Source organism: Schistocerca piceifrons, chromosome 11 (assembly GCF_021461385.2).
Source record: "Schistocerca piceifrons isolate TAMUIC-IGC-003096 chromosome 11, iqSchPice1.1, whole genome shotgun sequence".
NCBI classification, from domain to species: Eukaryota; Metazoa; Arthropoda; class Insecta; order Orthoptera; family Acrididae; genus Schistocerca; species Schistocerca piceifrons.
The window spans coordinates 16556021-16571691 of record NC_060148.1 but is presented as its reverse complement, the minus strand read 5'-3'; the positions used below and the strand labels follow the sequence as shown (position 1 = coordinate 16571691).

Sequence of the window (15671 nt, the reverse complement as noted above, 5' to 3'; positions counted from 1 at the left end):
AGGTACTGGCAGAAGTAAAGCTGTGAGTACCGGGCGTGAGTCGTGCTTCGGTAGCTCAGTTGATAGAGCACTTGCCCGCGAAAGGCAAAGGTTCCGAGTTCGAGTCTCAGTCGGGCGCACAGTTTTAATCTGCCAGGAAGTTTCATATCAGCGCACACTCCGCTGCAGAGTGAAAATCTCATAATGTAGAATAAGCTGTAGCCAATCAGATGGACGGGCTCAGGAAACGGAACTGCCCTAGTCAGTTGAGCGAAGATGTTCGGCGCGCTGGAAAACGTGGCCGGGGATGGGCAGATGGCAGTTCTGATCCAGACACCACAGAGAGCAGTTAGACTGGAGACACACCAACCGGTACAGGTCGGACTGAGACGCGGAAGCGGACAGTCTGTCTTTAGGCAGGTAGGAACTGAAACGACTTAGAAAATGTCGCGTTTTGTGCAATCGCGGGACTTAAGTCTCTGAGCGGTGAGCAGACGCGCGCATGGTGTGAACTCTTAACTTTTTGTGTAAATGGCGAGTTGGAGTATTCGACTTCTGTTTCGCGGTGAGACTGTGAACGATCGAACTGTGTCAAATGGACATGCGCTCGAGCGTAATAGTACCTCTAAATACGACCACTTTCGCTATTAGCTTGCTTTCTAAACAAACATTATTTTAACCTTATCGCAACTGTGCGGCCTACATCATTTATGGGTTGTTAATTTAGTACCCGATATTACTGTAACTGTTATTATATGTTATGTTAACTTTGTATTTCACAAACTTGCGATCAGCCAGACAATTTAACCAAAGTGTCTAATTTCGGGCATGCGACACGTGCGGTTCAACCCCTAGACGAGTTTGAGCCAAGAGATTTCGAGGAACAGGAACCGCATGTGAGCCCGCGCATCTTCGGAATTTTAGCTTGCACGTACAATAAATGACATCATAAGGACGGCTGTATGTGTTTCATTTTCTTAGATTAAGTCGGGTGATGCTGAGGGAATTAGATTAGGAAATGAGACACTAAAAGTAGTAAAGGAGTTTTGCTATTTAGGGAGTAAAATAACTGATGATGGTCGATGTAGAGAGGATATAAAATGTAGACTGGCAATGGCAAGGAAAGCATTTCTGAAGAAGAGAAATTTGTTAACATCGAGTATAGATTTAAGTGTCAGGAAGTCGTTTCTGAAAGTATTTCTATGGAGTGTAGCCATGTATGGAAGTGAAACATGGACGATAACTAGTTTGGACAAGAAGAGAATAGAAGCTTTCGAAATGTGGTGCTACAGAAGAATGCTGAAGATAAGGTGGGTAGATCACGTAACTAATGAGGAGGTATTGAATAGAATTGGGGAGAAGAGAAGTTTGTGGCACAACTTGACTAGAAGAAGGGACTGGTTGGTAGGACATGTTTTGAGGCATCAAGGGATCACAAATTTAGCATTGGAGGGCAGCGTGGAGGGTAAAAATCGTAGAGGGAGACCAAGAGATGAATACACTAAGCAGATTCAGAAGGATGTAGGTTGCAGTAGGTACTGGGAGATGAAGAAGCTTGCACAGGATAGAGTAGCATGGAGAGCTGCATCAAACCAGTCTCAGGACTGAAGACCACAACAACAACAGATTGTAGGTACTTACACGCGGTTAATCTAGTATGACGTAAAACCCATTTTACTTCGTGAATGGGTCCAGATATCGAAATGAGGTTTTTGGCAACTGATAGTACACTAAGGAGCACATACTTTGTTATATAATACAGAATCTTGACTCTTGCTGCGATCGAGATATTGAAGCGAGCATGATTTTTTAAATACAAGGATATAGTTTTGTTAATGGCGTCCAAAATCGCTTGAAAAGACGTGTACAGTAATATAATGTTTGGTAATTTTGAGGTTGAAGGTCTTCACAAAACTACCCGCGAAATATCCGGAAGTTGAAGAGCAAGTCGATCGAAATCGTGTACTCCGTTCTAAACACCCTTATGTGGGGGCTATGTCGTTGTATCAAGCCTTTCGACTGTCTACTTGTCCGCATTGCACAACTAGCAGCAACTATTTGAATTTTCTCATTATGAGAGTATTGAATAGCGATCTGTTTTCATTGTTAAAATCCATTTAAAAGCCAACATCACACAAAATATTTTTTATTCACGACAAATGGTTTTCAGTCTTAGGCATCATCTACAGGTCTGAAGAAAAAAATTTTTTTAAGCAAAACTTGTTCATTTTACGCTTAACCTCATGCACAAGATGTCAAGTGGATAAAACTCAGCACATTATAAACGTTTGCCACTGCTAAAATATTCCATAAGGGCATGTTCCTATACATATTGCTCACAGATGCTAGTTAGAAGATACAAATATGGCATACTATAGCTCATCTGTTTACATATGCTGGTCACATACTAAACACAGTGAATCCACTTTAAATGGCATATAAAGTACAACGCCATTTAAAGTGGATTCGCATTGTAGTAAGTACTGACCCAATTTAGAAATTTAAAATTCTGTTATAATCTACTCATAAAGAAGTATGAGGGTTATCCAGAAAGTAAGGAACGATCAGTCGTGAAATGGAAAACACTGTGAAAATCTGATGAAGCTTTGCGCAGATGTGTTGGGCACTGTGTCCAGTTCGCCCGTCGATCCCGTCATGTCACTCTATTCAGTTGTGAGCTCACAGTGAGAACATAGAGATGGCTATAAATTAGCGTCTCCCGCCAAGTATGAGGTCCTGGCGAGAGATTTCGCCTGAAGCTATGCAATCTGCGTAACATAACTGTCGTGCGTTTCGTTCGACACGACAATTCTCGGCCGGACTCTGCAGTGGCAATGGAGATGCTCCTGCAGCGTTTTCGATGGGAAGTGTTTGATCACCCACAATACAGCCCGTGATTGGCTACCCCTGAGGTTCATCTCTGCTCAAATGAACCGCTGGCTATGAAGACAATATTTTGACACAGACAGCGAGCTGCAGTCCAGAGTAGAAAATTGTGGAAAATAACTGGCGGCTGTCTTCTACAACAAGGGAATTGTTCAAATGTGTCTGAAGTCTTATGGGACTTAACTGCTAACGTCACCGTTCCCTAAGCTTACACACTACTTAACCTAAATTATCCTAAGGACAAACACACACACCCATGCCCGAGGGAGGACTCGAACCTCCGCCGGGACCGAGGGAATTGAAAAGTTTGTACAACGCTACGACAGATGTCTAAATCTGAGCGGCGACTGTGTAGAGAAGTAGCTGGAAGCTGTAGCTAACTGCTGCAAATAAAACAGTTTTGATTTTCACTGTGGTTTCCATTTCGCTACCTATCGTTGCTTACTTTCCGAATAGCCCTCGTATAATCTTATGTTAAATGTTAAACACAGTAAGGTAAATACTACAGTCAGAAGTTTAGGCAGTTTAACTCATTGCATGCGAATTACCCTGATTATATTCGTGTGGTATTTGAGAATCAGAGGACTTGGAAACATCCAACTAACTTTAAATATACACTGAGCTGACAGGTGAAATGGGATAGCAATATGCACATATACACATGCCGGTAGTTATGCGTACACAAGGTATAAGAGGACAGCACATTCGTGGAGGTGCCATTTGTAGTCGGGTGCCTAATGTCACACTCCATGGGAACGCGAATACTGGCTTCAGGTGAGGATATGACAGCTTTGTTACACCCTTCCCAGTTCAATCAGCGCACGCATCCAGGCCAGATGCGCTTCAACGTGTTACATATGAAGTGGGCATGTACTACCGAGTTCTTTGTAAATTTAACTCGATTTTTTAATCACTGAAATGAGGCCTCGTATCCTCGCAAACAGTGAAGTTCCACTGCGTTTCGTCCAACCCATCTGTGTACTTCACTTTTATTATGCAGGCAGTGATTTGCTTGTAAATCAACTCCTGTCAGTAGTCATACAATGAAGTGGTCAAAGTGTTCTTCTGACGAAACGCAGGAATTCTCATGGAAAATATGGACTGAATAAATCCTAATATTTCACGAAACTCAAGAGTAAAAATTTTTAGAACAGGTGGAAGAAGATGGTATTTAGGACTATTCTGAATACCTGTACACATCATTTCCAAAGATGTCACTAAGCTAATATGAAATTAGCAACAACACACTGTAACCCGATCTACTCCCTCTCCTCGGAATTCAGTGCAGAGAATACATACCATATTTCTTATAAATCAAATTAGTGTATGTTGGGCATATGAGGACTGATAGCTAAATAGCATGATTAAAAACCTACTTTATCTATTGGATTCAAGGGCAATGGCTGACAGGTAGTCAGCTTTATGTGTATGTTCCGACTAGCACAAGACTGATATATCGCACAAAACAACAGATGGGATGAAAATTCCACACAGGCTCAACAAATGTGTTTCGATGAGGATTAGCTTCGAAATATATTCCTTAATGGGTGTGCTAACTTACAGCTATAATATACACATAAAGAAAAAGGAAAACTAAAGGAGTGTGTAGCTGTTGATCATGGAGATTGCTGAAACACACTGCAGAAAAATAAAACAAAAGTACACGCTTGAAGAGGTTTCCAGTTCACTTAAGACTTATTGCTGCAACAGTTCATATGGAGTATATGAAATGATTACATTTAAGGATCAATAGAACAAGCATTTCTGACGTAACAGGTATCGATCTGTGCTACCCGTCTTAGCACCGACAGCGCATTGGTGGAACTGTCATTTGTACTCGGGTGTTTAAGATGCACAGGACATTCCGTTTTGGAAATCGTTGGGAAATTCAGTATCCCGAGATCTTAAGCGCCAAGTGTGTGCAACAAATACCAAATTTCGGGCGTTACCTGCCACCACGGACAATGCAGTGACCTACGGCCTTCACTTAACGACCGAGAGCAGCGGCGTTTCTGTGGAGTTGTCGAAACAATATTGTGCAAGCTGGTGTAGGGTCCATAGTGGTGCGGGCTGTGTGGAGTGAACTGGGTCCCCTGTTACAACTGAACCGATCACTGAGCGGAAATGGTTATGTTCGGCTGCTTGGATTCCATCTGCAGCCGTTCATAGACTCCATGTTCTCAAACAACGATGTTATGTCACTGAGCCACAGCTGTTCGTGATTAGTTTCAACAACGTTCTGGAGGATTCGAGAGAATCTCTTGGCCACCCAGATCGCCAGATGTGACTCTCGTCGAACATTTATGAGGCATATTGGAGATGCCAGTTCGTGCACAAAATCCTGCACAGTCAAACTTTCCCAATTATGGACAGCTATTGTTGTGTCTTGCAGTCGGCAGGAGAGAATGAACAGTCAAGTCTGAACACACTTTATTATACTTTAAAATCAACAGATTCATCTTGATGGGCACAAGCTAATGTCATATTGCAGTAGAACAAGTAAGAAGAAATTGTGAACGGCTATGTCTCCAAAAATTGGAGCTGATCCCCACCCTTCCAGGTTAATGAATATAGTGTTGAACAGATCTTTCAATGCTGTGCCAAAGTGGTGCTCATGAAACACACAAGCTTGCAGTGGTGACAGTTTACGAGCCTCCATAAAGAAGAACCGTAAGTAGCTGGTGCCAGTTTAGTAAGGTTGCGAAGTTAACTTGTGAATCCTGATTGTCTTTGTTTCTGCTTCGTCCCCATGTGTTCCTGAAGGCTGGCCCATTCATTAGACACATTACAGGTGACAAGGTAATGCATAATTCCCAGCTCTGGGTCAAAGTAGAGGGTTTGCACATGCCCACTGACACAGGCCAGGCCCAGAGAGGGGTGACTACCTAAGCTGTTACCTTCCCAAATGCCAATTGGTCCCTCTGTCAGGAGTTCAGGATGTGTGACCTCAGGTGCCAACAGTCATTTATGGTGGGGGAATCCCCCTCTGAGGGGGCCCCCATTTGGAAGGAGCATGCCATTGGAGATGTTGGCAATCATGAGGGATTTTCTTTTCTTTTTTTTTTTTTTTTTTTTTGCAGTGACTCAATCACCATCTTAGTGTGTGTCTACCAAATGTAAACAGAATGAGGTTAAAGATTTGAAGGCCTTCCCAGCTGCAAATCAGTTCCTCATGGTACCATGTACTGGAGGTGGTCGGTCCTTTGCTACAATTAATGCGTGCATTAATCTGAAAGGTGTTGTTGCAGTTGCAGGCTCTGTCAAGAAGGCGTTTTAAACGCAATAAAAACAAGGAAACCTCACAATTCTTGTGGTAGCAAAACCAGTAAGAATACAATGAAAGTAAATAATGACTAAAATCTACTCTACCAATTACAAGATGCAACGTGCTACTGAATCTTACGGCGAGTGTATACTATGCTACAGCTGACGGAAGTACATCTCCATCTACATGTATACTCTGCAAATCACATTGAAGGGCCTGGCAGAGGGTTCATCGAACCACCTTCACAATTCTCTATTATTCCAATCTCGTATAGCATGCGGAAAGAATGAATACCTATTTCTTTCTGTACGAGCTCTGATTTCCCTTATTTTGTCGTGGTGATCGTCCCTCCCTATGTAGCTCGGTGTCAAAAGAATATTTTCGGATTCGAATCAGAAAGGTGGTGATTGGAATTTCGTGAAGATTCCGTCGCAACGAAAAACGCGTTTCTTTTAATGATATCCTGCCCAAATCCTGTATCATTTCTGCGACACTCTCTCCCATATTTCGCGATAATACAAAACGTGCTGCCTTTCTTTGAAGTTTCTCGATGTACTCTGTCAGACCTGTCTGGTAAGGTTCCCACACTGTGAAGCAGTATTCTAAAAGTGGACGGAGAAGTGTAGTGTAGGCAGTCTCCTTAGTAGGTCTGTTACATTTTCTAAGTGTCCTGCCAATAAAACGCAGTCTTTGGTTAGCCTTCCCCACAACATTTTCTATGTCTTCCTTCCAGTTTAAATTGAATTGTTCGTAATTGTAATACCTAGGTATATAGTTGATTTTACAGCTTTTAGATTAGACTGATTTATCGTGTAACCGAAGTTTAACGAATTCCTTTTAGCACTCATGTGGATGACCTCACACTTTTCGTTATTTAGGGTCAACTGGCAATTTTCACACGATTCAGATACCTTTCCAAAATCGTTTTGCACTTTGTTGTGATCATCTGATGACTTTATTAGTCGATAAACGACAGCGTCATCAGCAAACAACCTAAAACGGCTGCTCAGATTGTCTCCCAAATCGTTTATATAGATAAGTAGCAGCAAAGGGCCTATAACACCACCTTGGCGAAAGCCAGAAATCGCTTCTGTTTTACTCCATGAGTTTCCGTCAATTACTACGAATTGTGACCTCTCTGATAGGAAATCACAAATTCAGTCACATATCTGAGACGATATTCCATAAGCACACAATTTCACTAAGAGCTGCTTATGTGGTACAGTGTCAAAAGCCTTTTGGAAATCCTGAAATACGGAATCTATCTGAAATCCCTTGTCGATAGCACTCAGCACTTCATGTGGATAAAGAGCTAGTTGTGTTTCACAGGAACAGTACTCCCCAGAGCTGTTCTAGTGGGAGGTAAACACTGCCGGTACGGGTGTGCTTATAACGCCGAGTTGGCAGAGTGCTACACGAGTCACAAGAGTTTCAATAGTGGAAACATTGTCACATGTATTCTGACGAAGTAGTTCCTTGTTTATTTGGAAAACCTGTTATTGTTTACATCCATTGGCGAAGTTTCGATCTGAGCTCTTGAAACGAGGTCGGCAGCCCATCTTGCTTGTCTGTTGTGCGGGCCCTCTAACTGGTAAGGGGCCTCTACGACAGCTATACATGCTCAGTATTTATGCAGAGGACTTCGAACGATTTGTTAAGTCCATGCCACATCAGATTGTTGCACTCCGCTGGGCCATAGGAGGTCCTACATGATACTAAGACGTATCCCATCGCATCTGTCGCCTCAGTGTAATTTCAAATCTTATCTAAACTTTTCCTGAATTGCATGCTTAAAGCAAAATGTGTATCGCATTAACTGATTTGCAATCACATGTTTGAAACTGTTTTATAGATGACTATTTAATTTCTTAACGAATCTGACGTTTAGCATTAAATGGAGACATGCTTCTGATAAGCGTGTAACATTGTGTAATGCTTGTGGTGGCTACTCATCAGCTTCAACCTCATGGTCATTCCCAAGTATTCGCATATAAGCGGTCATGTCTACTACTTGTAAATCATACACGAATTCAAAAAAATAAAGTAGTGTGAAGAATTCAGAATCATGTTCCAAACCTATGTTGTGGAACACACCGATAAGTACTGTTGAACATTAATTGTGCAACTTAGACATCAGTACACCATGGTTGAACAAAGCTAATTGAAACATGCATCGAAATTCTTTCCTACGTTTTATTTTTTGACTTCATGTCTAGGGTTCTCGTATTATTTTTAAACACATTCGTGATATTTTCAAAACAACACACAAAAAATAAGGAAAAATGAGTAAACACCAGAACATGAAAGATTTACCCTGAATATAGGCATCATAACTATTTTTGCATAATACCACTGATTATTTAACAGTAATTCATATCCAGTATGGATGTCAATATAAATTAAAATTTCCCACATTTTGCACTGAAGATTATGGTAGAGACTGACGGTTACTTGAGTAGTACCCTTCAGGGTTGCGTATTTGCTCTAGAAGTTTATTTTCATTAAGTATCAAGTTGCAGAATCCCATACGAGGGTGGCTAACAAATGTAGTAATTATCATTCTCAGAGCTTTTACTGTTTCTAACTTGAGTCTGTCTTTTTTTTTCGTCTACGCAAAAATCTTTAACTAGTGAAACACTAGTTTGATACATGCATTAGAACCTGGAACAGCTAGTCAAAATTCAGCCAAGCTTCACCAATAAGTAGCAATAAATTTTTGATCCTTAAGAATCAACTTGAAACACAGCTTTCTGTTTATGAGTTACTATGTTGCTGCATCCTCTGTGTCCAATACTGAATTTTGCACCCACAAACTGTATGTTCAGCATTCTCATCGTGTATTTTAACAAAGGGTAATTTTTGCATTGTGCTGCTGTTCCATTTGACTTGCGTTATCCCATGGTTAACACAGGTAATGTTATGATAAAATCTGTCATTCCCTGAAGAATCGGTAATGTTAAAATACTGCGCAACAGTAGAACACACCCAAGTCAGAGCACCTGCAATTGCATACAAGATTGTAGTTCCATCGAGTATTCAAAACTATATCGAACTTGAAAATCACTACAGTTTTAAGCCAAACTGACTCTTAATCGACCGTGATTGCTTCAAAAATCTTGTTTGGGTCTTCAGTCCAAAGGCTGATTTGATGCAACTCTCCTGTGGCAGCCTTTTCATCACCCAAAAACTACTCCAACCTACATGATTCTGAACCGGCTAAGTGTATTCCTCTCTTGGTCTCCCTCTACGATTTTTACCCTCAGTGCCTCCCTGCAGTAATAAATTGGTGATCCCTTGATATCTCAGAATGTGTCCTACCAATCAATTCCTTCTTTTGGTCAAAAGCACCAATTCCCTTTCGTGCCCTCGACTCTTACAACTGCTATCTTGTTTCTGTACAAGTTGTAAATAGCCTTTCACGCACTATATTTTACCGCTGCTACCTTCAGAATATCAAGGAGAGTGTTCCAGTCAACATCATCAAAAGCTTTCTCTAAGTCTACAAACGCTGTAAAACTAGGTTTGCCTTTCCTTAACCTATATTTTAAGAAAAGTCGTAGAGTCAGAATATGAAAAGGTTTTTCATAAGCCGCTTGCAGTTACAAACTTTGTTGTCATTTAGACTATTCAGTAAAGTAACTCATTTCGAGGTATAAACCATAACTTGAGGCTATGATGGCAATACCAAAACATTTAACAAAACTACCCACTGTAATCAAAGTTGATGTGTAGATTCTTTCCATGTGCTTTGATGTGTTGATTCTTTCCATGTGCTGTGGTCATCCTGTCGGAAAATGGAGGGATAACCTTATATGAGGGAAAATTCATGTGATATATAGGTGTGCTGTTCATGTACTTTTTTTTAGTCTTTAATAAAAGAACCTTAAATAATCACTCGCTTGAGTAATTACTTAAAATTTTTTTGTGCAAATAGGAGACCAGCATACCAAGTGAATATTCCCTCATAAAAATATTATCCTTCCCTTTGTCCACAGGATGGGCCCAGCACGTGGCAAGACTTAGCACAATAACATTAATATATGTGTGTAATTTTGTTAAACACTTGCCATCGTAGCCACATTATGAGTTTATACCTTCAAACACGCTACCTCATTAAATAATATGAATCTCAACAAATTTTGCCTCTAGTAGCAGTCTCTGTAAAACGTTTTGAATACTGTTTAATTTTTACGTATGAGTAAACGTAATGCGATCATTCCAAACCTCCAGGCTGACCAAGCTGTGAATCTTTAGAAAAAAAAAGTCACGGTACATAAGACGAAAATCCAGGACATTCCAGTTTCCACAAAGACGGTTGGGGACATCGGCACATTGTGTTAAAAATCAGGACTGTCCCGAATATATCGGGACAAAAGGGAAGTGAGTTAATGTGTAGTCTAGAAAGAGCAGGCGTGTGACAAATTACATGGAAATGTTTGGTACCCGCACTGAGGTTCAGACTGGCTAACAGAACATTACAGCCTGAGGGGAAACATATCTTCATTTAGACAGTCTTTCATTGTACCTACAGGACCCACTTCTATTACACCTAGTTCAAAGCTTGGTGTAACACGCCAAGTGCCTCTGTAGACGATCAAACAATTGGTCACATATCGCATCTTTGTCAAATTATTTGGCAATATGCCGCTTTGTTTCATCTGTCTGTCGAACAAAGACAAAGTTTCAAATGTTTGAGAGATATTTTGACCGCCAGCCAACTTGACAACCACGTTTGATACTTGTGTTTGTCAAACAACAGCCAGTTGCTTCTCAGTTTTCAAAGACGATTGACCGTATGAATGATCCTCCGGCATGCTTTTTGAATAAAAAAGAATTTTTATAACAGTTTATTTCTTTATATCGTAGTTTATTTCTTTATATCTTTAGTTCCCACAGATCTGGAAACTAAGATCAATTGACCACATCCACATCCAAAAACATTGGAAAATGCAAAGAAAAAATGAAATTTATACGATAAGCGCGACATACAAGTGGGAGTGTAACAAAATAAAATCTGTAGACGATCAAACAATTGGTCACATATCGCATCTTTGTCAAATTATTTGGCAATATGCTGCTTTGTTTCATCTGTCTGTCAAATAAAGACAAAGTTTCAAATGTTTGAGAGATATTTTGACCGCCAGCCAACTTGACAACAACGTTTGATACTTGTGTTTGTCAAACAACAGCCAGTTGCTTCTTAGTTGTCAAAGACGATTGACCGTATGAATGATCCTCCGGCATGCTTTTTGAAAAGTATTGCAGCTTATTTCTTTATATGTTTGGTTCCCACAAATGTGGAAACTAATATCAAGGGACCACGTCCACATCCAAAAAACATTGGAAAATGCAAAGAGAAAATGAAATTTATACGATAAGCACGACATACAAGTGGGAGTGTCACAAAATAAAATCTGTAGACGATCAAACAATTGGTCACATATCGCACCTTTGTCAAATTATTTGGCAATATGCCGCTTTGTTTCATCTGTCTGTCAAATAAAGACAAAGTTTCAAATGTTTGAGAGATATTTTGACCGCCAGCCAACTTGACAACAACGTTTGATACTTGTGTTTGTCAAACAACAGCCAGTTGCTTCTCAGTTTTCAAAGACGATTGACCATATGAATGGTCCTCCGGCAAGCTTTTTGAAAAAGAAAAGAATTTTTATTGCAGCTTATTTCTTTATATCTTTGGTTCCCACAAATGTGGAAACTAATATCAAGGGACCACGTCCACATCCAAAAAACATTGGAAAATGCAAAGAAAAAATGAAATTTATACGACATGCACGACATGCAAGTGGGAGTGTAACAAAATAATATTGTCTTTTAATGATATTGCTGCAAACGTTTCCATGATAAAGTCGCTCAGCCTGCAAGGTGCAGCGTAGAATACAAATTTTCACTCTTTGAAACCTACTCCACTTCCCATATATCTCAAAGTTACAGATAATTTTTATGAAACTGGAGTATGTTTCTCGCATAAGTGTGTTCTCTTCAGTGTGAGAGTCAAGTAAGTTTAACAAGTTATTAAAAGCTTGGTTGTCCATTTCGAGAAACTTGATTCATTCACTAGGGTCTATGTGTAATTTCCTCTTGGAAGTTTCTGACAGATAAATACGTCTCTCAATTTCAACCATTCCAGTGGAGCAATGTCTTGTTACCTTTTCAACCTTCATAGATAATGCTACATTCAGTGGAAGAAACGTGTGGTCTGAACTGGTAGACATTACTAGTGGTGTGAAAATACAAAGGGCGTTCAAAAAGTTTGCACAGTCGTCTATAGTTTTGCAGGAGGTGAGTGATATTTTTGTGAACATACTTGGAACATTTGGCTATAAGTTGGTATACAAAAGTATTTCTTTTTTTTTTTTATTTACAGGCGAGCCATAATGGACCGTGAAGTAGATGTTAGGTTGCGACAACGGTCGGTGATGGAGTTCCTCTTCAAGACCGGCGATGACTCTGGCGCATCGATTCACAGGAAGTTGCTCCCTGTTTATGGGGAGGACACAGTGGATCACAGCAGTATCCGGCAAGGGTTGCAAAGGTTTAAAGAAGGTGATTTCTCTATACTGGACAATCCGCGATGCGGTAGACCATCGACGGCAGTGAGTGGTGTGAATAACGAGGCCACTGATCAAATCATCCAAAATGACAGGTGTGTGACGACACGACAGCTTTCTGAAAAGACTCGTTTGTCATTGGGTAGTGTGGTATGACTGGTACAGTCTCTAGGGTAGAGAAAAATATATATGACGGTAGTATCTGTTCCCGAAAGAATAGTTACCGTGGATGAACATGCAGCTTTGCTAGAAATGAAATGATAATTAAATGGACACCCTAGCTGCAAACAGGCGTTGATGTACTTCACTGCGGACATGTTGAAAATGTGTGCCCCGACCGGGACTCGAACCCGGGACCTCCAGCTTACATGGCAGACGCTCTATCCATCAGAGCCACCGCGGGCACAGAGAATAGTGGGTCTGTAGTGACTTATCCCTTGCACGCTCCCCGTGACATCCACATTCCCAACATGTCCACACCACTGCATTCGTAGTGCGCCTAATACGTAGATGTTTGCCCATCATACTCATTACTCGTGGCAGATTAATCTACCAAGTCCCGTACGAGTTCGGGCATAGCGTGTGCGTTCGCACAAGAAGGTCAATGGCCGGGGAGCCATATTTTAACTATATATGACGGCAGTACCTGTTCCCGAAAGAACAGTTACCGTGGATGACCATGCAGCTTTGCTAGACATGAAATGATAATTAAATGGACACCCTAGCTGCAAACAGGCGTTGATGTACTTCATTGGGGACATGTTGACTATCCTCTGTGCCCGCGGTGGCTCAGATGGATAGAGCGCCTGCCATGTAAGCAGAAGGTCCCGGGTTCGAGTCCCAGTCGGGGCACACATTTTCAACATGTCCCCAACGAAGTACATCAACGCCTGTTTGCAGCTAGGGTCTTCATTTAATTATCATTACACGTAGAGAAAAATCTGTGCACGTTGGGTGCCTAGATTATTGACAAGAAAAATTAAAACGATGAGGAAGAATGTGTGCGAGGGTCTCACGAAGGCCTTTGCTGAAGAGTGGAAACAGTGTTTCGACGGCGTCATTACCTAGGATGAAATATGGTTGTTTTCGTGCGAATGTGAGAGCAAAACCCAATCCGTGGAGTGGCGTCATCCTGGTTCCCCTAGGAAGAAGAAACCAAGACTTTCACGAACAGCAGGCCGAAAGGCGATGGTCTCCCCCCTCTGGGATCACTGTGGTGTCATTTTCATTGACTTTTTGGAAACTGGCTCCACAATTAACTGGGACCGTAACCAGAATTACATTTTCACTCTGCAGAGGACTGTGCGCTGATATGAAACTTCCTGGCAGATTAAAACTGTGTGCCGGACCGAGACTCGAACTCGGGAACTTTGCGTTTCGCGGGCAATTGCTCTTCCAACTGAGCTACCCGAGTAGGACACACGCCCGGTCCTCACAGCTTTACTTCTGCCAGTACCTCGTCTCCTACCTTCCAAACTTTACAGAAGCGCTCCTGCGTAACTTGCAGAACTAGCACTCCTGAAAGAAAGGATACTGTGGAGAGATGGCTTAGCCACAGCCTGGGGGATGTTTCCAGAATGAGATTTTCACTCTGCAACGGAGTGTCCGCTGATGTGAAACTTCCTGGCAGATTAAAACTGTGTGCCAGACCGAGTTTCGAACTCGGGACCTTTGCCTTTCGAGGGCAAGTGCTCAACCATCGCAGGAGCGCTTCTGCGTAGTTTGGAAGGTAGGAGACGAGGTACTGGCAGAAGTAAGGCTGTGAGTGTGGGGCGTGAGTGGTGTTTGGGTAGCTCAGTTGGTAGAACACTTGCTCGCAAAAGGCAGAGGTCCCGAGTTCGAGTCTCGGTCTGGCACACGGTTTTAATGGGACCGTAACTGTTTGTCTTTGGACAAGCAGTGACGCGCCATTAAGACCCACAGACCACAGCTTCGGGGTCAGCTAATCAGACTACACCGTGACAATGTGAAACGCCATACAGCCCTTATGACGGAGCAGAAAATCAGGAAAATGGATTGGAAAATTGTTCCTCGTCCTCCCTACAGTCTGGCCTTTGCTCTGTCTGATTTTTACCTCTTTGACTGCCTGAAGGCCCAACTGCGCGGTAAAACGTCTGAAAGTGAGAAAGACCTTATTTCCTGTGTCAAGTGATGCTGTCAAAAACCAATCCCCAGAATTTTATCAATGTGCATTTACATCGTGGAACGAGCGTCGGCCCAGATGCGTCACACCTGATGGAGGCTGGATTGAACAGTTACAATTAAATCAATACAATGAAATGAATACCCTTAGCTGCATCCAGGCTGTGATATACATCAACGGGGACAGTTGAAAGTGTGTGCCCCAACTGGGACTCGAAGCTGGGAACTCCTGCTTAAATGGCAGGTGCTCTATCCATCTCAGCCATAGAGGACACAGAAGGTAGCGCGACTGCAGGGACTAATCTCCGGCACACCTCCCGTGAGACCCACATTTCCAGCTTACTGTCCCACACTGTATTCGTAGTGCCCCTGCCCACTGCACAGATTACTCGCGGCGTTACCGATTCCCGTTAAGAGTTCAGCCAATGTGAGTGCATCCGCACAGGAGATGGTCAAATGGCCGGTGAGCCTTAACTATACATATGAAGATGGTGTCTGTTCTCTCGTACATGTCCAAGAGAACAGACACCATCTTGATATATTGGGTGATCAAAAAGTCAGTATAAATTTGAAAACTTAATAAACCACAGAATAATGTAGACAGAGAGGTAAAAATTGACACACATGCTTGGAATGACATGGGGTTTTATTAGAACGACCCCATATTGCTACACGCGTGAAAGATCTCTTGCGCGCGTCGTTTGGTGATGATCGTGTGCTCAGCCGCCACTTTCGTCATGCTTGGCCTCCCAGGTCCCCAGACCTCAGTCCGTGCCATTATTGGCTTTGGGGTTACCTGAAGTCGCGAGTGTACCGTGATCGACCGACAT

General features: G+C 42.0%; 1 protein-coding gene and 1 non-coding gene across 3 annotated transcripts in view; one reads left to right on the top strand and one right to left on the bottom strand.

Moving 5' to 3' along the window:
- The window catches only part of LOC124719992 (sodium/potassium/calcium exchanger 3), a 684419-nt gene that overhangs the window by 116365 nt on the left and 552383 nt on the right, over positions 1-15671 (bottom strand). The gene's annotated exons all lie outside the window — the stretch shown is intronic.
- On the top strand, positions 13477-13551 carry Trnat-ugu. The gene has a single exon. It is a non-coding gene; the product is annotated as a tRNA-Thr (tRNA).